The 26,973-nt window shown below is 34.2% G+C and overlaps 1 protein-coding gene and 1 pseudogene across 4 annotated transcripts in view; both read left to right on the top strand.

The window, feature by feature from the left end:
* ROBO1 (roundabout guidance receptor 1) overlaps positions 1 to 26,973 on the top strand; it is a 976,778-nt gene that overhangs the window by 569,259 nt on the left and 380,546 nt on the right. The window lies entirely within an intron of this gene.
* LOC122752312 lies at positions 2,751 to 2,850 on the top strand (annotated as a pseudogene).

The raw sequence follows: 26,973 nt of genomic DNA, 5'->3' as shown, positions 1-26,973 counted from the left end.
ATTGATCAAATATGTAATTCCAGAAGTTCAGGTTAAAAGAGTTTCATGAAGGCTGGAGCTACAGCTGAGTCAGTGGAAAGAAAAAAAAAGGATGGAAAAGGAGGTTAAAATGACAAAACTTGGTAATCGATCATGAAGGGGTGAGGGAGATGAAAGAAGGGATAATGACAGTTTCAAAATTTGACTGACTGGGGGCAGCTAGGTGGTGCAGTGGATAGAGCACCAACCCTGGAGTCAGGAGGACCCGAGTTCAAATCCAGCCTCAGACATTTAATACTTACTAGCTGCCTAGGCAAGTCACAACCCCAATTGCCTCACCAAAAAAAAAAAAAAAAAAGAAAAGAAAAGAAAAGAAAAAGAAAAAAAAATTTGACTGACTGGAAGGATTAGAAGAGCAGGTTGGGGGGAGGACCCTGGAAAGATGTTAGTGTTGTTAAGAGAAGTTTGGAAAAATAAGTTTTGGGGATTTAGCTATAAAGGCACTAAATTGTATTTCTGAGATAGGAATATTGTTATATGCAATGCTAATATTAATTACAGGAATCACTTCTTTTCATAATTTTACATTATATCAAAGTATACAAAGTAAGTGAGAGAAAAAGTGATTAGGCTCCTGACATTTTATTGCTTTATTATTCTTTATTCATTATCATTAATTTTGGGGGGACAATTTTTCCCTTAAATTAATTGCCATGAAAGAGAAAACAATGTATATTACTAATATTATCATTGTAATAATATAGGATTTTCACTACCTAATGAAAAAATATTATTAACTGTGAAACTGATGTGATTTTTACAAGTTAAGTTCACAGGTCTTCAAAGTTGAGCTATCTCCTTATTTTGAAATGGAAGAAAGAGACAAATATTTTCTAAAAATTAAAAAAAAAATCAAATACAGAAAATGGGCCCAAGTTGCTATCTGAGGAAAATTATACCATTCAAACTATTCTAAAAAATAACAATCATTTCAGATAGGCAAAACAATAATTACGTGTAAAGAAATATTTTGAGATGATAAAATATGACCTGAATGTTCTCCAATTTACTCCAGTTATCTGCTGCTTTGCTATATTACTAGGTACTCCTTCAGGTCATATAGATCTGCAGATTAGTAAGGATCAATTTGAACATTGGATAGGGATGTGTTCTAAATGGAAGATAAGAAAATTTATTGTACTGAAAGATGATACAGGTTGTTTCTTCTAAGAAAAAATGAGTTCAATGTAACTTTTCATTAAACATGCAAATTATGCTGAAAGGAAATTATCTTTTTAAGTGTCCAGAAGACAAAAAATGTTATGGACAAAAGACTTTATTTAAAACCTCTTAGGTTTTTTTGTTTGTTTGTTTTGTTTTTTTATATTTACTAGATTGGTGGGTAAAAAGCACAAGGTCAGTATTAGCTAAGTGCACAGAGAAAGCATAGAGCCAAAGTTTAAGGTGTGAAGTACAATGGATTATGGGTCATGGTTCATTTGAAGTAGGTCATATTTAAATTAAATTGATGAAGACATATGGGGAATAAAGTAAATCTGCTCAGAAGATTTGTACCTTTAAAGCTTGAGTTTTCTGTGGGTGAGAACTATTTTCTGGGTACATATTGTACAGCAGGAAAAATTAGAAGTGTAAAGTAGCCTCTTGTACTAGAAATATTTTACCCCATCCACTTAGCTCAGTCTCAGTAAGATTCTGCCCCCAGGCACTGTATGTAGTGACAACCAGTTAGGTTCTTGAAGCTTCAACTTTCTTGTGTTCTAACCCTTTAAAAAATATAATAATTTGTTGTTGTTGTTTTGTATTTTGTTTTTTGGGTGGGGCAATGAGGGTTAGGTGACTTGCCCAGGGTCACACAGCTAGTAAGTGTCAAGTGTCTGAGGCCAGATTTGAACTCAGGTCCTCCTGAATCCTATCCAGTGTCCCACTTTTAACTCATAGGTTAAATATTTTCCTCAAAAGGAAAGATGGTTCATACTTAAATTTGGGACTATAGACTTTTTTCAGAACCAATTTGATCTGATCAGCTTATCCCAAATATATATGAAGCCTGGTGTTTTGCTCATTATATTCTGTTAAACATTTACTAACTTGTGTAGCACTAACTACAACTTCAGGTTGACTTTTAATTTGAAGCCAGAGGCATTGTTTATGCCGTTTATAGGCTATTTCAGATTCAAATTTGAATGTCCCCATATCTGTTACGTAGAATGACTGGACAAATTGAAATTTCTCCTCCGAGTCAGTAATTTAATGAGTATTTATTATGTAAGTCATTGTGCTAGTTGCAGTAGGGAACAAACATATGATTAGATGTTGTCCTTCCTGTCTGGTTATTTTTTGGGGGAGTGGGGATAAGGTGGATAATAATACAAAATCTTCCTTAAAAAGAAAAATATGGGGGCAGCTAGATGGCGCAATGGTTAAAGTGCTGGCCCTGGATTCAGGAGTACCTGAGTTCAAATCCAGCCTCAGACACTTGACACTTACTAGCTGTGTGACCCTGGGCAAGTCACTTAACCCCCATTGCCCTGCCAAAAAAACAAAAAAACAAACAAAAAAAAAAGAAAGAAAAATATGGTAAATGTCACAGAAGTATAGATATTTTCATAACTTCAGAAGAAGGAATGTGAAGGAATTAAAAAGCATTTGTTAAGTGCTTACTATGTGTCAGCCATTGTGCTAAGTGCTGGGAATACACATATAAAAAAACCCACTTCCCATGTGGGCAGCTTCTCTGACCTCCCATCTTAGTACACAGACGCAGCAGCACATATACTGTAATTGGAACAATTCAGAGAAGATTAGCAGGGCCCTTGCCCAAGGATGACACGCACTCGTGGAGGAGGAATTGGAGGAGGACTTGGAGGAAGAAGCAGGCCAGGCTGAGCTCTTATCTCTCCACCATGGTAGATAGGCTTCTTAACTTTCTGAGCCAAGTGATCTCTCTTTACTAAGATTTGGCATGCTTTAATAAAGGTTTAATGCCCCCAAATTGGTAGTAAAGCTTCTAATAAATTAGAAACCTCAGCTAATTTTCCACAAACTTGGGACAGAAATAAGGCAACCACATATAATTTTACATGTCACACATGTCCTCAAAGAACTTACATTCTAAGGAAGAGAGATGACATAAAAGGAATGGTGAGTGGAGTCTCAGGGCAATTGAATGCCTTGGCCTTTCCAGAAGCAATTGGTTGATTATTCTTCCCAGAGCAGGAGGTGGAAAGGGTTTGGGGGAGGTGAGAACAAAGGGGATGAGGGAGCAGTGGTGTGGCAGGAACATGAACATGGTGTGTGGCAGTGGATGGAGCTGGCTACTTTTAGTAGACTTTCACCAGTTAGTAGAGGCCTAGGGTGGGAATTGAAGATCTAGTTGCGAGGGTACAATGGCTAGAGTGGCTGCTTGAGAGAGCAAAAAAAGGTGAAAGACACTGACACTTTATAGGGACCTTAATACATTTAGATTGGGAAGTTGAGGAGGAAGGATATTCACTGTAGAAGAAGTAGCATGAACATGGACATCTTTACATGTCATATTAAGTGCAATCTAAGCTGCATTAGTTTGTATAAAAAAATAACCCAAGGAAAAGGAGTGGGATTCATAAGTATTGAGAACAACGAATAATGTGATAGACATCCTGAGTTCTGTTCTGCTATCCATGAAATTTCAAAAGTATATAGAAAATTTTGGAGGACATAAATAAGAATTGCATAGGATGAGGCATGGATGAACTTACTGGGTAAAATATCCATATCAGTGAGTTGGTCAATTTATTAAATATGTGGTGCATTCTGGGGGGGGGGGGCTATGATATTATTGATTTACATTGAACTTAGTATGCCAAAACCTTTAGGTGTTTTTCATGTGTATTGGTACTTAGGTAGTAAATTTTTAAAAAGTCTGAATATAAGGTTTTCTCCTGATTCTTTTAAAATGTCAATTTTTATCAATTTTTTTGTTGTTGTTAAGGCAGTTGGGGTTAAGTGACTTGCCCAGGGTCACAGAGCTAGTAAGTGTCAAGTGTCTGAAGCCAGATTTGAACTCAGGTCCTCCTGAATCCAGGGCTGGTGCTTTATCCACTGTGCCACCTAGCTGCCCCCCTCAAAGTATTTTTGAATCCTGATCCTGTCATGTAGCATATTAGTTATCCTTTCTAGCTTTGTGTCATCTGAATTTACTAAGTACTCCCCCTGTGTTTTCATGCAAGTCATTAATGAAAGTCTTAACAGGACAAGGCCAAGTACCTATGATCCTGATAACATGCCCCTTGAGATATCTTCCAGTTTGACATTGATCCATTAATCAATACTCTGAGTACAGTTGTTCAACTAACTATGAATCCACTTAATTTATTGTCATTGAGCCCAAATTTCTGAATTTTTCACCAAGAATATCATGAGAAAACTTGTTGAATTCCTTGCTGTAATGCAAAGAAAGTATATTCTGAACACTTCTCTAATCTAAAGCTCTAGTTACCCTGTCACAAAGCAAGATTAAGTTAGAATAATTAAATGTTGCTTATTTTAGAAATGAGGTTCCAAATGTTATATCAGCAAGAGAACAGGACTTAGTATTTTCAGTGCATATAAGAAAAGACAAAAATCATACGACCCAGTTATAGTTTTGATAGAAAACTATTAGATATTATCTCTTCACCTGTTAAGCTCAGCTGTCCTTCCTGGGATTTGGCTTTTGTTTTTAGGCCAGCATTTCTTTGAAAAGCCAGCGAGGAAACTTCAGGCTGATAGGATAGTGGCAACCTATTTTACAAAATATTCAGTAAGCAGTATCATGTATCTGAGGACAGGTTTAAGCCATAAAAATACATATATGCACAAATACATGTATATATGTATACATGCATATATAATATTTACATAAATGAATATACATATATAATATAAATTGAGCTTGATAGGATTTCATAAAACCACTCTACTTATTTTGCCAAGCTGACTAATAGAGTGGTCTGTTGACACCATCTGTTTAAGGAATCAAACAGCCGCTGCTCTGATTTCTGGTTCAGTTTTCAATAGAAATACATTCCTGTAAGAAAGAAGGGCCTTTCTACTGCATGAAACTCAAAGTTTTGATTTACATTTGGAATTTCCCATAAGCTTTACCCTCTAATCATCCAGTTAATTTTTTGTTTATAAATACAATTAAAAACTGTGTTCTTAGTTAATACACCAATAAAAATCAATGTGTTTGCACGTGTTTTGAACACCATATGGAAAATTTGGAATGTTTGAAAGCCAGAAATGTATGGACAGGTCATTTTATGACTTATAACATATTTATGACTTATGATTTATTCTTTAACTATTTCTCTCTCCCCAGAAAAGCAATGGGGAAGTAGATTATTTCAGAAAAGCTTTAGACTTGATTAATGCTAATAGGTTTTCTTTAGGAAACTATTCAGACATACATTTCTTTTTAAATAGTGTATGTTTTATTGGGGAAACCAAAATTGTAAATGCTAAGTGAGAGCTTAAAATGCATTGTTCTTTTAAGAAACGAATTTTAAATGCATTATATAGCCATATCAAACATCATTATTGATTGTAACACTTCAAAATAATTTATTGCATATTGATTATGATAATGCTGGATTCTTATGGCATTTTTATCTGAGGTACTCAATTTCTTTACTAGCATTAACTTAATAATTCTTAAAAGTCAATGAAGTTGGTAATTGATATTTCAATGATAGTTATTGAGCATTTACTCTGTACATAGCAATATAGTAGACTTGTAGGGGCTACTATTAAGTGTCAAATAGAGTCTGCTCTGATAAAGATTATAATCCAGTTTGGGAGAGTTGAAAAGCTAAATAAAATGAGTGAAATAGCAATAAAAACAATAGAAGAGATGATAAAGGTATATGACTAATTGCCATTTAATTGTTACAATACTTAGTATCATCAGATTGTAGGATGGAAAGATCTCTGGATTGCAGCGAATAGGGAAGAATGATTAGGAATTGGGTAGACAGGAATGGAGAGAGTAGAGAGTATTCTAGGAGAGTATACAAAAGAGACAAGAATAAGCATGGTTTATTTAGTAGACATGGGAGAACTTTCATTTGGAGAATGGAGAAAAAATGGATTGTTAATCTTATAAGTCAAATGCATTGAACCATAAATAGAATTGGAAAGAGAAGTGTAGTATACTATAGAATGCTGTACTAAGGAGAATTATCAATGTTGAGAGACTAAAATTTTTTTACTAATAATATTATTTGAATGCCATAGCTCAGATTTTCCTAGTTAAACATTTGTAAAAGCTCTCAAGATGATGACTGCAAATTCATTATTTTTCCTAGAATTATTGCTTCTTGGATTTTTAAAGTAGTAGATTGGTAGAGAATACCACAGTTTAATTTTATACTCATACATATATGATATGTGTGCAAAAGTCATGATTGTACATAACCATAGTGATTAAATTATAAAAATTTCAAACAATAGTCAAAATTGATGTACCATTTTAAAGTTTGCATGATGCTTTTCATGTATTATCTAATTTTATCATAATGAGGAAACCTTGCCTATTAGTTTGAATCTTCTAGATGTATGTGCTTTTCACTATATTTGGTAGACTTTAAAATTAAGGCTTTCTTTGACAGAGTGGAAACAAGAATTTTAAAAATTGCATGCACTTTGGAAAATAGTTCTGCTGTGTGAAAATTAAATCATGTGCCCAATAACCATATTACTTGCTCTGAATGTTTATAACTAGAGATTTAAAAAAGCTTTTTAGATATTTTAAAGGCTTAAAATGCCAGTAAAAAGCATTAGGTATGTTTTTCAAGTGCTTACATTTGTTTATCCCTACTTTTATTGCTGTAAAACACTATCTAGTCTTTATCCATTTGGATCTTTGAATTATTTGGTTCATATTTTATGGGGTAGGGTGGGGGTGGGGATATAAACCAGGGTAAAGTTGTACATCTGGTCCTTCCCTGTTTCCAATGCCTTTGATTGCCTCAGGGTCTAGGGAATTGTCATTTTTTTTTTGTTATTACCACTATTATCCCTACCACCAAGCGCTGCTTCCCCCATCCCACTATGATGACAGAATTATGGTTGATATCATTGATGATCAGTGGCCAAGAAAACTTTGGGGTTTGAGTCAGGGGAACTGTGTCCTATGGTCAGGGCCATAGAAAAGTGTTAAATCCCACAATAGCAGAAGTGATTTATTTGATAAACACAGCTCTCTAGATTAATACTTTTTGGAATTGTCAGTCTTGAATTATTAACATAAATTGTCCTTTTACTTAATTTAATTCCACTAACTATATTCTATTAAATCTAGCAAACTGGAGCGTGGTTATTTAATTCATGTTATTTTATACTTAAAAGAGATGCTTTGCATTTTGTAGTATGGGTTGAAATAAGTGCATTGTATATGAAGTAGGACCACTCTATATTTGAGTTTTTATTGCTCCATATCAATATATGTATATGTAACAAGCCACCTTCTCTCAGAGCCAGGTACTTTATATTTTATCTCCCTTAGGGTTCTCAGGTACCCTTAAGGGGCTGAGGAGTCAGTCTGTTCTGCTACTGGCTCCGGTTTCTACTGGCTGTATTCCTCCCATATTTAAGAGTAAAATTAATATCATGTCAATTCAATTTTATTTAATATCAGCTAGCTTTTGCAAAGGAATATTTACCTAATATCTATATCTATATCTATATATCCAATTCTCCCTTGCCCCATCCTACACATTGGGGCCATCATCTCCTGTATATTACCTCAGTCACTGAATGTGGGAGATTAGGTTCATAATTTAGCTCACTTCTTATATTTCACAGTCCCAGTGACTATATCCAAATCTAGCATCAGTGCTCCAGTGTGTTAGAAGTCTTTCTCTAGTGTTTTCCCAATGATGATTCCATTTTAGGTGGTCTGGGCATGTGCCAAACTTCTAATACATAGGCATAAACTTTGTACTAATAATTTACCAGCCACTACTCTAAAGAAGTAGAGAATTTGGAATATGATATTCCAAAAGGCAAATGATCTAGGCTTATAGCCAAGAATAATTTACCCATCAAAACTCAGTATAATTCTACAGGGGCAAAAATGGAATATTTAATGAAATAGAGGACTTGTCAGCATTCCTAATGAAAAAATCAGAGCTGTGTAGAAGACTTTTCAGTTCAATATACAGGCATTAAGAGAAACATAAAGAGGTGAATATGAATAAAAAATCATAAGAGACCAAATAAAGATAAACTACTTTCATTCAAATATGTGAAGATAATACATGTGTCCTCTCTGAGCTCTATTATTATTAAGTGTCATAGAAGGAATCTAATTAGACAGAAGGCAGATTTTTCAATATGTTTAATATACACATGTATGTATACTATATCAAATACATGTAATATGTAATATCTATGTTTGTGTTTAATGTAGATGGTATAGCTTTTGTTAGATAGGAAGTAAAAGAATCACAATAGAACACTGTCATAGAAACCCAGGGAGAAGAGTCTTCCAGATGAAAACTGTAGAGTTCAAGAAGCAGGAAAACTTCCTTTTAGTTATCCCAAAAGCATTCATTTTCTGTAGCATTATAATCTAAGCATTATGGAGAAGAAAATGAAATGACCATCTACCCCACAATCAAGAAGTGTAAAACTAATTGTAGAGTAGTGGTAGATTATGGATACAAATAACTATAATGAATAACAGAATGTGATACTTTTAAAGGAGAGCTGGAGAAACATGAGAAATCTGAGGGGGGAGAGAGAATATATCTAAAAGGCCTGCACTCATACATCATAAAATCTTGCTCCTGGAAGGGATGACTTTGAGTCATCTGGTGCATCTTAATCACTTTCTGTTATGTATTTATACATAGAACTTTTAGAAATATTTAAGAATAGTATTTCTAACTTTGAAGATATCTTTATCTTCATTCAATGGAACATTGTTTATATGTAAAATTGTATGGATATGATTAAAACAATCATTTTCATGTGTTTGACCTGTAATTTCTTGAAAGATGAATTTCAGAAAATATGAAGATTTAAAACCACTATATATAAAGCTGCCAGACAAAATATTAAACACAACTGTTTCAATACAGTACATTTACCACTGAAATAGTTATTAAAATTATACTGTATTTCAAAGGTGGTATGACTGAGAATATTCTAGGAAGTGTTCACTAAACATTTCTTTTGCTCTATGTAGTAATTTATAGTCATCAAAACAATAGCCTGAGTTTTCAGTAGAGTTGATTTTTAACTTTGCAGTGATGTAATGTTTACAACTGTTTTCTGCAGAGTAATTACAAAAAGCCATCTTTAACTTAGAATAACCTGAGAAAAGAGCCTATGCATAGGTTTCAGAAAAAGACACTTACCTCCTTCATAAAGAATAGTCAAAATTCAATAGAAATAACAATTTTGTTTTGGTGGTGATGGGGTAAATCTTGGGAGGTTTCTTTTTTTTTTAACCAAATGAAGAAAAAACAAGCTTTATGGGTTTGCTTTTTGTGTTCTCAAAACGGGTGTTTCCTACACTAATTAGTCTTTAAACATTGATTTCCATGAAGAAACTGGAGGAACTAAGGTCTTTATGGTGGGGAACAATATTTTACCAATTCATGTCATCAGTGTGTCTATGGTGACTTCAGTAATAACTGTATGTTTATAATAGTGGCAGAGGAATTTAATTATTGATCAAAAGATAGTTCAGTAGAGAGGAGAATCTGAAGTTATAAGGAAGCTAGAAGTTACAATACATTTATGAACTCAGCTAAGCAGAGTAAGTAATGCAGGGCCTAGCTTTTGCTTTAAGAAGACATGTTATATACTTACTGTGTATAAGCAAAAAAAAAAGCATCAGCATTTTAACTAATTGTATTACTTTAAAAAAATTGCTGTCTGGATTTTATGAAAATCTGCATTTTATGAAAAAGTTATTTTTGGGGGGGTTGTTTTCTTTTTAATAATAAACTAATTTCTGCAACAATGAGAAGTTTACAGAGCACCCCTCAAAAAACAAAACACAACAATCATCCCAGATTGCAACAGGAGTCATCCTTCTTTACAGAAAAGGAAGCTGAGGTTCAGAGGATTGCATAATCATGCTTAAGTAATAGAAATAAGATTTGGTGGTAACTCATTTCAGTTTCAGAGTACTTTTGAATGGTTGTAAAGCTGGAGCTGGAATGGATCTCAGGGGCCTTCTGGCCCAAGCCCCCTGTTCTATAAGTGAGGAAACAGAGGACAAACGATGTCAAGTGATTTGTCAAAGGTCACATAGGCAGAAAGTATCAGAATCTGATATGGAATCTGAATCCAAGTCATCAGTTCTCAGAGTGGGTACTGAACTCCAACCTGACTTTTGTTGTTCTGGCCTCAGATACTGAATAGCTGTTTGACCCTGGGCAGGTCAATTAACCTCTGTCTGTCTCAATTTCCTCATCTGTAAAATAGGGATAAATAATAGCACATAACTACCATGGTTGTTGTGAGGCTAAAATGGGATAATATTTGTAAAGTGCTTTGTGAAACTTAAAGTACTATGTAAATGCTAATTGTGTCATTGTTATTAGTTATTAATATTTGAGGATTCTGTATAGTCTATATGCATTTGGCCTTTATTGCCTAACTCTGAGCTTAATTTTCTTTTTAAATTAAAAGTTTTTATCATGAACTTAACTAATATCAACAAACATTAATGTTGCAATAGAGAAAACCATAAAGGAATGATATATTAAGCTGGCTTTCCCTGTTATGTAAATAAATATATATCTATATATGTTATATATAACATGATATTAAACAGCATGGCCCTGCTTGCTTGTAGGTGTCTTCTTCTGAACTTTTTGCTTTCTTCTGTGTATTTTTAGTTACACTTTTTTTTGCATGACTATCCACCCACTGCTCCCACCTGACAACACTCTTCCCACAAAAAATAAAAGCCCTTCCTTGTAACAAGTATAGAAAAAAATTCCCCACATTGCCAGTGTCTGAAAGTGTCTCATTCTGCATCAGACACTCCCATCACCTCTCTGCCAAGAACTATGCTTCCTTATTATTCTTCATTAACCTTAATTGATCATTGCATTGAATAGAGTTCTTAAATCTTTCACAGTTTATTTCTATAGGTATTGTATAAATTGCTCTCCTGGCTTTTTCTCACTTCACTCTGCAACATTTCATGGGGGGTCTTCCCAGTTTTTCTAAATCTGAAACAGTGCTTTTCATTGGTTCTTATATTTACATTCTCATACCATAATTTTGTTAAAATTTTGTTGATTCCTAATTGATAGTTATCTTACACATTGCTCCTTTATTTCAATTTTTTTGCTATGACAAAAAAATGTTGGTATAAATATTTTGTACATATTGTTCTTTGACTTCTTTGGGGGTATAACCCTAGTAGTGGCATTACTCTTCCAAAGGGTATGCACAGTTTAGTAACTGTTCAGGCATAGTTCCAAATTGATTTCCTGAATAGTTGGACCAATTCCCAGCTCTACCAGCAGTGTATTTATGAGGCTGTCTTCCCACAGCCCCTGCAACAGTTGTCATTTTCATTCTTTTTTTTTGGTCATTTTTGCCAATCAGAAGTGTGTTAGGTGGAACACTAGAGTCTTCTTAGTGTACAGTTTCTTCTTATTAGTGATTTAGAATATTTTTCCCATAGAGCTCTTGATAGCTTGGATTTCTTATTTTGAAAAATGCCTGTTCATTTCCTTTGACCACTTATATATTGGGACATATAAACTTCATCTTCGATCATATTTTATATCTGTTCCTCTCTTCTGCATTGAAATCACCAAATATTAAAGAATACAATGATTTAATTTGGAGGGGCTTATCAAGTTCTTCTAGAGAATTTCTGTACTTCCTGATTGTCTACAATAGATATTGGAGGAAAAACTATTTATCTTTTCTTTTTGTTTATGTTTGACATGAACACCACAACATAAGATGATGAAATGTCCCATAAAATGAAATTTCCTGTTGTCTTTGAGTGCATAATAAAAACAAATTTTCTACCACCTTAATTTACTTCCACAAAGAGAACTTACTCATCTTTCTTCTGTTTAGATTTCCTTGACCCTTTGTTTTAATTTATAGTAAGAATTTCCACATTGATGGGGTTGAATTCTTCCAGTAGTAAGTTGACTTACACAGTGGACAATTATTTAACATTTTGGAGTTTCAGTAGTTGTTAGTGTTTATAGATGACTTAAAAACTATGTGGTTAGTAACATTCTTTTTGCATGACTCTGTCCCCCCATATGTCCCATCTATCCCATCCTTTGGAATTTAAAGGAGATTATACCAGAATGAGGGTCATTTTGTATTTTTCTTTACTCCATGGTTGATATCACCCAAGAATTCATCACCTGTCCACCCTGCTGGTTATGAGCATCCCTGCAATTAGTTAAGCTGGTCTTAAAAAAAAATCACTAAGAATTGACTCAAGTGTTTTTAATAGAGTACAATCTGCCAAAGTGTGTGCAGTACCCAGAGTCACCTTGGTGCCACAATAAGACACTGTGACATTGAAGATAAAACTTTTAATTGGACAAGACTGACTATATAAAATAGGGGTAACATGGAGTATAATTTATATGTCCATTCTTAAGTTGGAATTGCGTAGTGAGATTGAAGTCAGTGTATAGAAAAGGAAATATCTTTTTGTTCTAATAAGCATATCATTTCTATAACCAGAAAGTAGTATCCTTATCCCATTACACAAACCAGTATTTGTCATACAATTTTGAAACATTGTCATTCTATTGGCATTAGTTTGCATTATTGACCAAAATATGTTATTCAGAATATTTAACTGATTTAATTTTGTTTCATGGGATTTGAGGTTTTGCAGAGTAATATCAGTAACAAGAATTCTGTAAAATGGGCACTATTAGAATCTCTTTGATTTCAAGCAAATTGGTTCATATATTATACCATGAAATAATTTCACAGCTTGAAGAGTTTGGGTGAAATTTTTAATAAACTTTTGGTCTTACACATAGAACAAAAATACAGTAACTAATGAGTTAATTTATGAAATGTTGCAGAGATGTTTATTATTTGAAATAGGTGTCATATGTTTTTCCTTTTTAAAACATGCAAATTGATTTTATCTTAGTGTGGAAAGAAGGTAGATATAAACATAGATGTAAACATGAATACTCATTTTTTCAAAAAGTATATTTTATATATTTTTTATTTTATAATGTTTTAAAAATAAATGTAAATAAAATAGAATGCCTTCCATTAAATGTACATTGGCATTTCCTGAAAAATCAGATTATTGACATTTAAAAAGTATTGATCTGCTAAGGGTCCTATTTGCCATTAGACAGTGATTGGAAAGCTTTTCAGTGCAAGTGGTAGATGAATGTTGGATTATGGTGCCACATTTCTTTTCCTCCTAAGTCAATTTCATTTTAGTCATTCAGTTGATATGCATTAAGCACATTCTTTGTGCCAAGCAATGTGTTAAACATTGGGGAGACAAAAGCAAAAAGCAGGTCTGGTTCTCAAGGAGCTTATGAAGTCTAGTGTGGTAGACAGCAAACAACTGTCTATGTGTAAGCATGCTAAGTACAGAATAAAGTGGAGAGAATCAACAGAGAGAATGTGTTAGAAATAAAGAGGCTCTAGAAATATAGAGGCTAACTATAGAAGGTGAGGGACTTTAGGACTTTCAAAAGAAAAAGCATTACAGGCATGGGGGGGGGTGTTATTCACTGAAAATGCCAGGAGGTAGGAGTTTCTTTTCTGAGGAACAGCAAAGAAGCTAGCATCCCTCGATCACAGGATACACGAGGCATGAGGGGTGAGATATGAGAAGACTGGAAGAGTGTGGAAGGTAGGGAATAAAGGGCTTTAAAGGCCAGAGGATTTTGATAGACAGGGAGACAAAGGAATTTATTGAATAAGGGCATTTCTAAAGCAACTGAGTAGAGAATGGGCTAGAATGGAGAGACTTGTGGTTAGGGACACTAACCAGCAGGCTATATTGTTAATAGTCCGGGGAATACACTAAGGTGGTGGCACTGTCAAGGACAGAAGGGTGCCTAGACCAGAGATGTTACTAAGGTAAAATCAACAGAAATTGGTGACAAATTATATATGAAGAATGAGAGGGAGAGAGGAGTCCAGAATGACAATTAGGTTGTTATCAGCTTATGTGACTTGGAAGATGGTTGTACCCTCAACAAATTATTGTTGTGAAGTTGCGAAGAAGGAAGGGTTTCTGGGGAATGGTAATTCATTTTGTTTTAGACACATTAAGTTTAAAATATATCTGGGACATCTAGTTTTAAATGTCTACTGGACAGTTGGAGATGTGAGACAGGAGTTATGTAGAGACATTTGGGCTGGATAAGTAGATTTGAGAATACTCAGCATAGCCATGATAACTAAATCCATGAGAACTGACCACCAAGTGAAATAGTACAGAGGGAAAGAAAGTATGTCTAGGATAGAGTCTTGTTGGATACCTACAGTTAGCAGGAATGACTTGCATGAAGGTCCTGTAAGGAATGGTCATATAGTTAGGAGGAGAACTAGGAGAGACTCATAATAAAAACCTAGAGGAAAGAGTCTTATAGGAGAATAGGGTGATTGACAGTGTCACAGGCAGAAGGCAGGTCAAGAAGGCCATTAGATTTGTCAGTAAAGAGTTCATTAATAACTTTCAAGAGAATAGTTTCTTTTTAAATTTTTTTATTTTAATGAACATTTTTATTTCAAGTTTTGAATTCCAAATTCTATCCCTCTTTCCTCCCTGGCTCCCTGAGGCATGTATATAGGTTATACATGTACAATTAGTGATTTTGTATAAGAAAACTTGAATACAAGAAAGAAATAAAATGAAAAATAGCATGCTTCAGTCTGTGTTCAGTCAATATTAATTCTTTATTTGGAGGTAGATAGTATGCTTTATTAGTCCTTTGGGCATAGTTCCAAATTGTTCTCCAGAATGGTTGGATCAGTTCACAGCTCCACCAACAGTAGATTACTGTCCCAGTTTTCTCACATCCCCTCCAACATCCAATATTTTCCTTTTTTGTTATATTTGCTACTCTGATAGGTGTGAGGTACTGCCTCAGAATTGTTTTAATTTGCATTTCTCTGATAAATAGTGATTTAAGAGCATTTTTTCATATGATTACAGATAGCTTTGATTTCTTTGTCTGAAAACTGCCTGTTCATATCCTTTGACCATTTATCAAATGGGGAATGACTTGTATTTTTATAAATTTGATTAATTTCCCTATAATATTTGAGAAATAAGGCCTTTATTAGAGATACTTGTTGCAAAAAATCTTTCCCAGTTTTCTTCTTTCCTTATAATTTTGGTTACATTGGTTTTGTTAGTCCAAAAGCTTTTTAATTTTATATAAACAAAATTATCTGTTTTACATTTTGTAATGGTCTCTATATTTTCTTTGGTCCTAAATTCTTCCCTTGTCCATAAATCTGACAGATAAACTATGCCATGTTCTTTTAATTTGCTTCATGTGTAAATCATGTACCCATTTTCACCTTATTTTAGTACATAGTGTGAGATGTTGATCTATACCAAGTTTCTGCCATACTGTTTTACAGTTTTCCCAGCAGTTTTTGTTCCAAAAGCTTGAATATTTGGATTTATCATATACTAGATTACTACAGTCAGTTACTATAGTGTAATTTGTACCTATTCTATTCCACTGACCCACCTCGCTATTTCTTAGCCAGTACCGGATTGTTTTGATAATTGCCACTTTATAATACGGTTTGAGATCTGGTACTGCTAGACCACATGAAGAGAGAAGAGAATTTCAAGTTGAATGAAGATGTCAGAAGCTGCATTTTAAAGAATTAAGGAAAGGAAGAAGAGTCAGATTATAGAGGGCATACTCAAGGAGTTTAGCCACAAAAGGCAGGAGATATGGGGTTGTATGGATCAAGCAAGCTTTTTTGGAGGATGAGGGAGATATGGGCATGTTTGTAGAGAAGCTGCTAGTAGACAAATAGAGATTGAAGATAAATGAGAGAATGGAGATGATAGAGGTGGCATTCTATTGCAGAAGAAGAGATCACTTTTTCTGGTAGAGAGTTTTGCTTGGTCAAGGAGGAAGGCCACTTCATAATATGAGATAGAGATGAAGGTGGGGATAATGCCAAAAGGCTTCTGGGAGATGTAAGTTGAGGTGAAGAGGAGAAGAGGAAGCTCTTAACAAATGACATCATTGTTTAAAAAGTGAAATATGATGATAAAATGCCATAAGAGGAGAACTTTGTTAAAGAATTGTCTGGATAAGTAAACTTCCCCCTTTGAAGCATTGTTAGAATTTGCATTCTAGAAATGTTTTAACCTGAAAATAATATTTCTAATTAAACAACTATGTTGGTAGTATGTTCCTTTTTCTAATTTTGGTAGAAATTTTAATGAAAGTGCTAGGACAAAAAATATTTACAAGCATTATTTTTAAACTTTTAATGATAATGTAAGATTTGACATGAATGAGATATTCCCTTATCCCACTGAAGTAAGTAGGAACAACATTTTGTTGTCCTATCAGTCAACTCAGGATGTGTGAAGATCCAGGTTCTGGGCTAAGTAAGCTTCAGGGGATACAAAGAAAAAAATGGAACCATCCTTGTCATCAGGAAGTTTATGTTTTTTTAGAAATATATCTATAATATACTAGAACCATATTAATTTTCCATACAATGTTGATTATCTAATCTCATTTAAAGAGTAACAGATTTTAACTATTACTCTACCATTTAATATATACAAATATATAATATTATATCTCACCAATGTATTTATAAAATATGAAATAAAATGTACTTATTTCAAATAGGTATACATTATATACATGACATACATATTTATACAGACTGGTGCAGGTTTTTTGGGCAGGGCAGTGAGGGTTAAGTGACTTGATAGTGACAGCTAGTAAGTGTCAAGTGTCTGAGTCTGGATTTGAACTCAGGTGCTCCTGAATCCAGGGCCATTGCTTTATACACTGTACCACCTAGCAGCTCCCCAGACAGGGGCAATTTAACAGGGATTTGTTGATGCTGTTAAGGGGCCTCTCCTGTTTTAGGTTAACAATATTCTATGTAACATTTATGAATTTAACAAACATTTATCATGATCCCATTTTATATTATACTCTCTCCCTATATAAATGTGTGTGTGTGTGTATAATATCTATCCATCTATCTCTCTAGCTATCTAATAAAATGATTATATAAGAAATGGCCTCTTTCCACATTTGCCTTTTTTTCCCCTGGAAATGCTTCATCTGTAACATAACCTATTTTAAATGACAACTTTAGTTCTTAGAGGAACTTAGAAATAATTTATCTTGATCTTTGCTTTATGTAGCTAAGGAAACTAAGACACAGGGAATTGAAAATCTTGGCCATGAGCTGGAAGGGTTCTTAGATAACATCTAATCCAATTCCCTCATTTTACAGATGAGGAAACTGAGGCTTGGAGAGGTTAAGCAAGTTGCCCAACATCTCTCAGGTGATCCACAAATATGTCACACGTAGCCACAGATCCTAAGTCTGAACTCCAAATATAGTCTTTTTGCTTTTCATTGTGCCATTGCTATGAAGTTGCTTCTCCCTAAAAGAGTTTTTGCTTTCTAACTCTGGGTAGGGTACAGTTATTATTCCTGTTACTCAAACCTGAAAATTCAAAATTCTATTTGATTCCTCTTTTATAACCCATATTCCTAAACTTTTTTTTCCTTTCCATTCAGACTGTGATACTATTTTAGTTCAAGTTTAAATCATCCCATGCCTGGACCCCTGTTATGGTTATTTCTTCTTCAGGGGTCTTTGCTTCTAGGTTCTTTCCTTCAGTTCATTTTCTAAATCGCCACCACTCTTCCTAAAATTCATCACTCCTTTTGTCCTTCAAAGTGTTGTTTTAATGATCAAACACTATAAATGCAAGCTGTAGTTTGTAACTGAAGAGTGCTTCACACATGGTAGGTGCTTAATAAATATTTGATTGATTTATCTAAAGTGACATTGCATCCCACCATCTACAGGACATAGTTGAAGCTCCTGATCTTGCTATTTAACCTTTTCCAAGCTTTTTAAATGATGCTGGAATCAATCAAGTAATCATTTATTAATGCACACATTGTATTTTCTCTCAAACTTCATCTTTTCACTGAAGGCTCTTCTGACTATGCCTGATCAATCTTTGCTCTTGTGATCTCCACGAGGATATGTTGTCTACATCATTCTTTTGACTATTAGCCATTCAATTTTATTTATTTATTTATTTATTTTTGTACATTTGACTTTGAAAATTCTGCAATTTTGTTATTGCATCCCCTATTAGACTGAAAGTTTCTGTGTGGCTGCATTAAGATGGTGAAAAGCTATTACCAGAGCACCTAGATTAAAATTTCCCCTCTACCTGTTTGACTTTATGCAAGTCATTTACTCTTCCTGGGCCTCAGTTTTCTCATATATAAGATGAGAGGGTAGGAATAGGAAGCCTCTGTGGTTCCTTCCAATCAATGATCCTGTAATCCTGTGAATTGCCTTTTAGAGTTTTCATAGGTCCCAAAGCACCAGTGGACAGTGCCTTGCCCAGTAGTAGGTATTTAATAAGCAAGCGTTGAATCTGAACTCTGACTAATTACCTACCTAACAATCCAAAAAGGGTGCTGAGAATATAAATATTGAACAAGCATTTATTCAGCTTATTCTGTATACCAGGTACGGGGCTAGTTGATGAATATACAAAGGCAAAAGAATAAATAGCTTCTGTCTTCAAGAAGCTGATGTTTTCTTGGGAGAGAGAGTAGTACAAATTTATGCTTGTACAGAATACATACATAATAAATAGGAGCAGAAACAATGGGGAATAGTGGAAAGAGAACTGGTTTCAAAACTAGGAAGACCTGTTGTGGAAGTATAGTGTAGTGTCAACTGCTATTTGCATGTTACAAAATCAGGGAAGTCCTCATTGTAGGAGATGGCATTTGTGCTGAGCATGGATGCATTCTAGGAGAGAATAGGGAGTGCATTCCAGGTATGAGGGACAACCTATGCAGAGGCACAAAGATAGCTGCAGTATGGATAATAGCAAGTAGAACAGTCTGGTTGGCAAGGGACTGTTTAGGGGAACACATTAAAATAAGGCTAGTGACAGGTTGAAGTCAAATTGTGAAGGGCTTTAGAAGCCAAACAAGAGCTAGTATTTGACTTGACATAAGGATAACAGTGAACCACTATAATTTATTGAGTCAGGGAGTGACATACATGGTCTGAGCAGGGATTTAGTAGTACTAAATTGGCAGCTGTTTGGAAGATTGATTAGTAAAGGGAGGGACTTAAGGCAGTGGGATAAGACTGATTATAAGGTTGCAATAGGTCTTTATTGTGAAGTTGGCCACACTAGTGAATAGTAGATGTTACAGGAAATTGGTTGGTGTTTTTTTTTTTGGGGGGGTCCTTTGGAATTCCTCTTTAAAGAATTACACCTTCTCACACTCAAATCCAATTAGAATAAAATAATATTTTATTTTGGTGCTAGAGAAAGGGAACCTCAAGACAAGTCTCAAGGGGAGATAGATCCAGAGAGAGATGAGGTTCTCTGAGATACCTATCTCCTCAAGCAGGAGAAGGGCTAAAGCTTTTATAGAACACCTATGGTGGAGTGGCAGATAGGGTGATCATCTGACCAGAAAGTTCCCTTATTGTGGGCAATCATCTGAGAGTGGAATGTCCCCCACTGGGGGTGGGCTAGAGGAAGTTGGGTGAGAGGCTGCTGTGATCTCTAGAGCCATCTTCTGATATCACCCTGTGCCACTCAGGCAGTATCCATGCCTAATGGGCTTATCTCTTTTGCTTCAAGGTGTACAGTAGACTATGCTAAGAATAATTTACCCAAGAACCAGTACCTTTTTTTTGAATGTTTGAATCTTGCTATTTTCCTTGCCTCACCAATGGCTTAGCATTTTCTTTTCTACCATCTCTCCCATTTTCCTCTTTTTAGTTCTCCTTGTCTTGTCCTCTTTGATGCTTTTCCCCCATCTCACCCAAGATTCACATGAATTTTTCTTCTGTGTATGTATCAAATACAGATATGTAGCCCTTTGTCTCTCATTAATTGAATTAGGGAATTATTTAGAAATCTCAAGTCTCAAGTTCTCTGTCTCTTAGATTTTCCTTTAAAAAAAAATATTTGAAAGATTATGCTCTAATGTGTGTGTGGGGAAACCACCTTATGCTTTCTTCTTCCCTGCTACTATTTTCCTCCAATTAAAGAATACAAACTAAAACAAGACATCATTTCAATATATATTTTAAAGTTTTGTTTAATAATAAGTGCTTATTATTAGGTTAGATAGTGAAAAACAAAAATAAATAAAATATCACTTCCCTAAAAGAACTTACAGGGCAGCTAAGTGGCACAGTGGATAGAGCACCAGCCCTGGATTCAGGAGGACCTGAGTTCAAATCCGGCCTCAGACACTTGACACTTACTAGCTGTGTGACCCTGGGCAAGTCACTTAACCCCAATTGCCTCACTAAAAAAAATGATCTTAAAATAATATTTCTGTTACTGTGTACAATGTTCTCTTGGTTCTGCTAATTTCACTCTTCATTAGTTAATGTTTTTTTTTCTAAAATCATCAAGATCATCATTTCTCATATCGTAATGCGCATTGCCCCACCAAAAAAACCAAAAAACCAAAAACTAACAGCCTGTGGTGCTTGCAATTAAGTATAGATTGTAGAGAGGGTTTATAATCTGGTGGTGACCTATCTCATAGGTAGATTTTGCTGAATAATAATTTTTATGTCTCCATTCAAAATATTTTCCTTATGTATAAAGAACATTAACTGCCTCTGTTAGGACATGGAGTTGACAGCCTGAGTCACATGTCTTCAATTGTTTTTTCTTAATCTTTTGGAATCTTTGTTTCAAACAAATTCTGAACAATAAATATACTTTGCATAAAGAGATATGAACTATTGTAATGGTATCACTTTCACCAGGAAGACCTCAGAGTACAACAAGAGACACACTGACAGACTGAGACACTGTCCTGTTTCTGTATTTATGCTGGTAATAATTCAGAGGCTTTCTATCTATTGCAGTTGGATAGAATATCTGCTAATGCTTAATGGTGAAATAATTATAACGAAGGGACATTTGATACATGGAAACTGGTAAAATGCTTTACTAAGTAAATTGTTTTATACATTAGAAAGATTAAAAAATAAGTGTTAATTGGTGACTATTCCTATAATGTTTGTCATTAATCTGATTCATTTTTTTCCTCCTGTACCTTCTTATCAGGAGAGAAGAATGAGGACAATAATTTGTATCCCGAACCACCTTTAAAGATATGCTCTTTTTAAAATCAGAAAATTGTTCATATATTTGCGAGAATTCACTGTCTTGTTTTTAAGGTCAAGGGTTTGCTTCTCCCTATTTTCTCTTGACCTTTAAAATCCTTGGTTGCTCTCTGTCTTATCTATCTCATTTCAGAACTCCTTTGGGAAATTGGGTCAAAGCCATGTGAAAACAATTAAGTCAATGGGAGTGTCAGCTACTATTGTGAGGATAATATTCCTTCTGTTTAGGAGCAGTCATCAAATACTTTACCAGTAAATTCCATTGCTTTGTTTGATGTCCTTGGAATGTAGATAAGTTGCACTGAGAGGGGGAAATTGAATCACATAGTTGTAAAACTTCCTAAAATCTGTCATGCAACAAATTCTGGCCTCTTTTTTTTTTTTTGATAACTCATGGTTCCATTTTATAAAATTTAATGTTATTTTCTGGGCCATATTTTTGCTTCTAAATATTATGTAGTACTTTTATATATCAACTTCCATCAACGTTCTTTTGCAACCCTGCAAAGGTGCTAGATGCATAATAGATTATTGATAAGTATTTTAATCAACTGGACCTCAGAATATCAGCTCATAGTATTTATTTATGGGATATTGCCTTGCAGTATTTATTCTTTAATTTAATGTGATGTTAATAAGCATTTATTTTGTGTCAGCACTAGTGATTTCATAGGGGCAGGGAATTCCTGGTCTGGAAACTCCCTTTATTAACCCAGAAACTCCTCTGTAACTTGCAGTCTTAAGAGAATGAAACTCAGAGATATTGAGTGTTGTGCTTATCATAATATAGCCAGTATATGTTAGAGTAAGGACTTGAATCCAGTTTTTTTATTCCAAGTCCAGAACTCTATTCACTTTACCATTCTACCTCCCACATACATTTAATGCTTTCTCAAATAACTTCCCCTAAATCACCTATCTAAATGAACAAAATTAATGCAACTTGAATAAGAAGGGGAACAATTTACTGGGAAAAGGTTTATATCAAATATCTTTGAAAAGGTTCTGATATTATATATATGCCTATGCATATACATACACATATATGTATACACACATATATATGACCAAAAGCTATTACTTAATAACTAAGTGGTCATAGGATATGATCAAATAGTTCTCAAGAGAAAACTTGAAAATAGTCATTTGTTTCAGACTTCAAGAAAGAAGTCAAGAATTAATCATAGAGAGTGACTAAAATGTTTATTTATGTTGACACAGAAATTCTACCACTAGACATATATCCCAAGGAGATTAATAACAAAGAAAAAGGACCCACATATGCCAAAATATTTGCAATGATACTTTTTGTAGTGGCAAAAAATAGGAAAAAAAGTAGATGGCCCTCAGTAGGGGAAATGGCTAAATAAATTGGAGAGCATTAATATAATGAAGTATTACTGTGCTATGAGAAATCATTATGCTGGGTAATTGGAACATAGACAATGGAAGATTTATATGAAATGATGAAAAGTGAAATAATTAAAATAATAAACACAATGGATACAACAATATAAATGTAAAATACAACAAGAATATTGAAACTGAATCCTGAGAAATTAATAATGACCAAGATTTGCTCCTAAGAAAGTGTTACATGAAAGCATCTATTCCCTGCACCCCTTCTTTGTAGGGTATAGGGTTCTATGTTTATGGCATGTTTCATATAATGCCAGACCTTTTTGTTATGTTGTTGGTTGATTTTGCTATCTTTATTTTCTTTTTGCCTTATTGGGGTTAGTTTTCTGGAACAAGAGAAAGAATCAATGGGAAATGTAGAGCGCATAAAAGCAAAAGACATTAAAATCATTTTTAAAAATGCTGTAGGAACTACAGAAACTTTGGGAAGTGAAGAAAAGTGGTGAAGGAATAGAGGAGAATGAGGTTATTTCCCTGCTCTTTCAGCAATTTCTTCTGTACTTCTCCCTATCTGAAGAGTGAAGTGAATTTTAAATATGATTGAAGCCCACTGCATTCCTGTAGGGATTTATTACTAATCCCTTAAAAGGCCATTTTAACTATTTTGTTTTATGAAACTATAATTGACTTTAGACAATTATCCTTTAAACTGTAATTCTCTACTCTTTCACATAGGCTTTGCTGGAATCAGTATATTTAAATGTGGCTCAGGAATGACTAGTATATTCAAAAAGATACTTTTTTTTCCAGCCTAATTTTAATTATTTTAAAATAGAAGATAGACTATTTATTTAGAAGTGAATTGATAGTATAATGTACATGACTATGCAGGGAGAGACAGGGTAACACTTTCTTTTTTAAAATGTCTTTGGTTTACCATTAAGCATTTTGTGTTTAATCTTCAACTGGATTTGATTTATTTATACCTTAAGGTAAGCAGTTTTTTGGGGGGAGTGGGAGGGGTAATCAATAGGAATACCAGCGGTCAGAATCAGAACTTTCCTACTCCCTCCTCCCCTACGTATAAGTAGAAATTTAATTCTAGGTTTAGCTTTCTCAAAAGAAGGGTGGGAATTTTAATTTAGTGTGAAGCAAGATTTTGTATACAAGCTAATTTGATACAATTAAAGTAGTGGAATTGAGAGGCAACATGGGTAGAAAAATGTATTCTCTTCACATTGAATTTCTTTTATCCTCAAAACGTATCTATTTGTACATATATATATATATATGTATATATATATATATACACACACACATTACATGAGCATTATTTTAATCTATATTGTTATTGATAAGTCATATATTTTGACATTGTAGCATTCAGAAAATATGAATCAATAGGCAACTGCAACAATCCAGGCAAAAGGTATTGAGGACATGGAATAAAGTGGAGGCTGTTTAAAATAAGAAGCTGAATATGAAAGAAACTAGTGAAGTTAGTGTGATGATTAAAATTATGAGAGACATTAGTTTCTGGGTAATTTAATCATTTTATTAATAGGCCAGCAGTTATCAATAAAAGAAGGTCTTTTGGCCATCTCTCAGACTAAAGACCCCTCATGGCAGTGGGGTCAGAGTTCATACACCCTTCCAACTGTAGAGTCTAATTGGTTGACATGATTGAAGGTGGGTTGTATTAAATGAAGTTCATTGATACCTGACTCAGGTCACTTAACATGACATCAGAGAAAAACAAATTAAGGCCCCTCATCCCAAATACTTTCCATCTAGGTGTGGCTGTGCAGGCCAAAGTCCTTCAGCTTATCTAGACTAAGGCTCCTTTGTAAACTTGGTTTGGGTTTGACCCAGATGAGGAGATTGATGGAATCTCTCAAGGAGAGCTTGCCTTTCAGGAGGGAGAAAGATCAAAGAAAGGAGAGATCTCTGGGTCCCACAAAATATCTATTATTAACAGTTATTTCTCACAGTAGAAATGCTAAGATTTGGCAACTGGTCAGATATATGGGGTGAGAATAATTTAGGATCTGGGGATGATGAGTAGATTTTTAAAAAAATATATATTAAGTTCTATTTTGATCATTTTGAGTTTGAGATTTCTGATTGATGCTAGTCTAAGGATGAAAATTTGAATTAGATGCATACGTTTTTCAGAACTTCAAAAGATTGCTCATTTCATCAATTCAGGGGCTGTCTCCACCGACTCAGATTGCAAACCCTTCACATCTTTTTAGGTTATCTTTATGAATTTCACAGGCCAAAAAATTCTAGAGCATGTTCTACAGGTATAGTCTTTGGAAATCAGGGGTCACCATCATGTCTTAATAAGACATTAGAAGAGTTAGAATTTGGTAGATCATTTTGCTAGGCAGAATTTTTTTTTTCCATCAGATGAAAGCCCATGCAATTGGGAATTTTTCTGGTGGGTCAGCAGATAAACAACAGTTAGTTTTCTAGAATCTAGGAAACTAATCTCTACAAAGCCCTACATTCTCTGCATTAGAGGAGAGCAGCTTTACACCTTTATAGCATTGGCATCTGGGCCTTTGCACTACAAAGGATTTCACAAAAGGAAGAACTCTTCCTTAACAGAAACTTATGTCTTACCAGTCCTTTCTGATATTTAACCTTGTGTTGTTTTGTCTGTGGTAGTTTTTCCCCTCAGACCACATAATACATATGCTTTGCTATATTATGGCAATGTTTTTTTTCCCCGCCAAGTTAGTTTGGATCATGCTATTCCTGTTATACATAGCAAGCATACAGGTCATTGGAAATGTGATTCTAATTCTCTTTGTAGGGAGATAGTGGACTCAATACCTTAATGATTACATCCTCAAATTTTGAATGTCTTATTCATATCATATAATGATTATTGTCAAAGAATCTGAAAAGATTTTATGTAACTTTTTTTGGTGGGGTGAGGGGAGTTATTGGATGAACCCTTTAAGTCATAAGGAATTTCTGGAGACTAATCTCCTTCTAACAACATAGATTGGCATTTGTTCTTAAAATTATAGCCTGACAGTTGTTTATGGGCACTGAAGGGTTAAGTGATTTGCCCATGATTACACAAACCTTATGTGGCCATCAATAGTTGAACCCAGTTTTTCCTGACTCTGAGGCCAACCTTTTATCCCCTGAACCAGAAGTATCAAAATTGGGGCTCATAATATTCCCAAGTATATTCTGAACCAGATTAAAATAAATTCCTATTTGATTTTAATGTGTTGATTTATTAACAGAAAAAGAAATATATTAACGTGTAATTTTCTAAGTTAATATGAGGCCCACAGCAAACCTTATGTATGGTTTAGTGATATTTATTTCTTTTTGAGTTTGAAACCAGTGTTCTCTTTCATCTGTATGCTATTCCTTGTTTAATAATATATCTTCAAGGAATAGAACTTTTCCTCATGAGAGAAAATTGGGTGACATATTTTACACAAACTCATACAAAGTTTGTAGAAGCTGGGGGAAAATCATTCATTTTCTACTATGTTTAATGTATAACTTTCACTTAAAATCTATCACTATACAGAATTTCAGATGAATTAAACTTACTGAGTATTTAGAGTACAAGTATGATTTTACTCTTACTTTAGTTGTAATACAAAAGTATTTATTAGGGAAGGTATAGAACTCAATACAAGATATTTAACAGCATATACCCTGTGTAATTAGTGGTGCTGTGTTCCTATTTTTAACAAATATACCCTTGTGGATTGAGAATCTTGACAGGAAAATTACAGGATTGGTGCCCACTATAGGATTTATGTTAATAATTGGGGGCCATTCTACTCAGTAAAATGTAAATGGAGCTTAAATAGCAAGACTAAGAAGCAAGTAAAGATTCTTTAAAAATGTAGATGTGTAGATAGATTACAACTTATTTGTCAGGGCTATTATATCCCCTCAGACTGATGTCACCAAATTTTCTATTAATATTCATTGTATGTCTGTCAACTACTTATGCAACTTGGGTCCCCTTTCGCTATTTGTAATTTTGTGAAATTTGCTGGCATAGGGTTATGTTACAAGATGCTATAATAAAGAATCCCAAAGGACATTAAAATCACTTCAGGTTAATGTTTTCCATGAACGAATCTAGAAAAGAAACTTAGATTCCTTTTGATTCTTAAGAATATCATTAGACTAAACTTATGTTTCTCATCCTGTTTAGGGAATTAAAAATAA

The sequence above is a fragment of the Dromiciops gliroides genome, chromosome 3 (assembly GCF_019393635.1).
Source record: "Dromiciops gliroides isolate mDroGli1 chromosome 3, mDroGli1.pri, whole genome shotgun sequence".
NCBI classification, from domain to species: Eukaryota; Metazoa; Chordata; class Mammalia; order Microbiotheria; family Microbiotheriidae; genus Dromiciops; species Dromiciops gliroides.
This window is presented reverse-complemented; position numbering and strand designations above follow the sequence as displayed.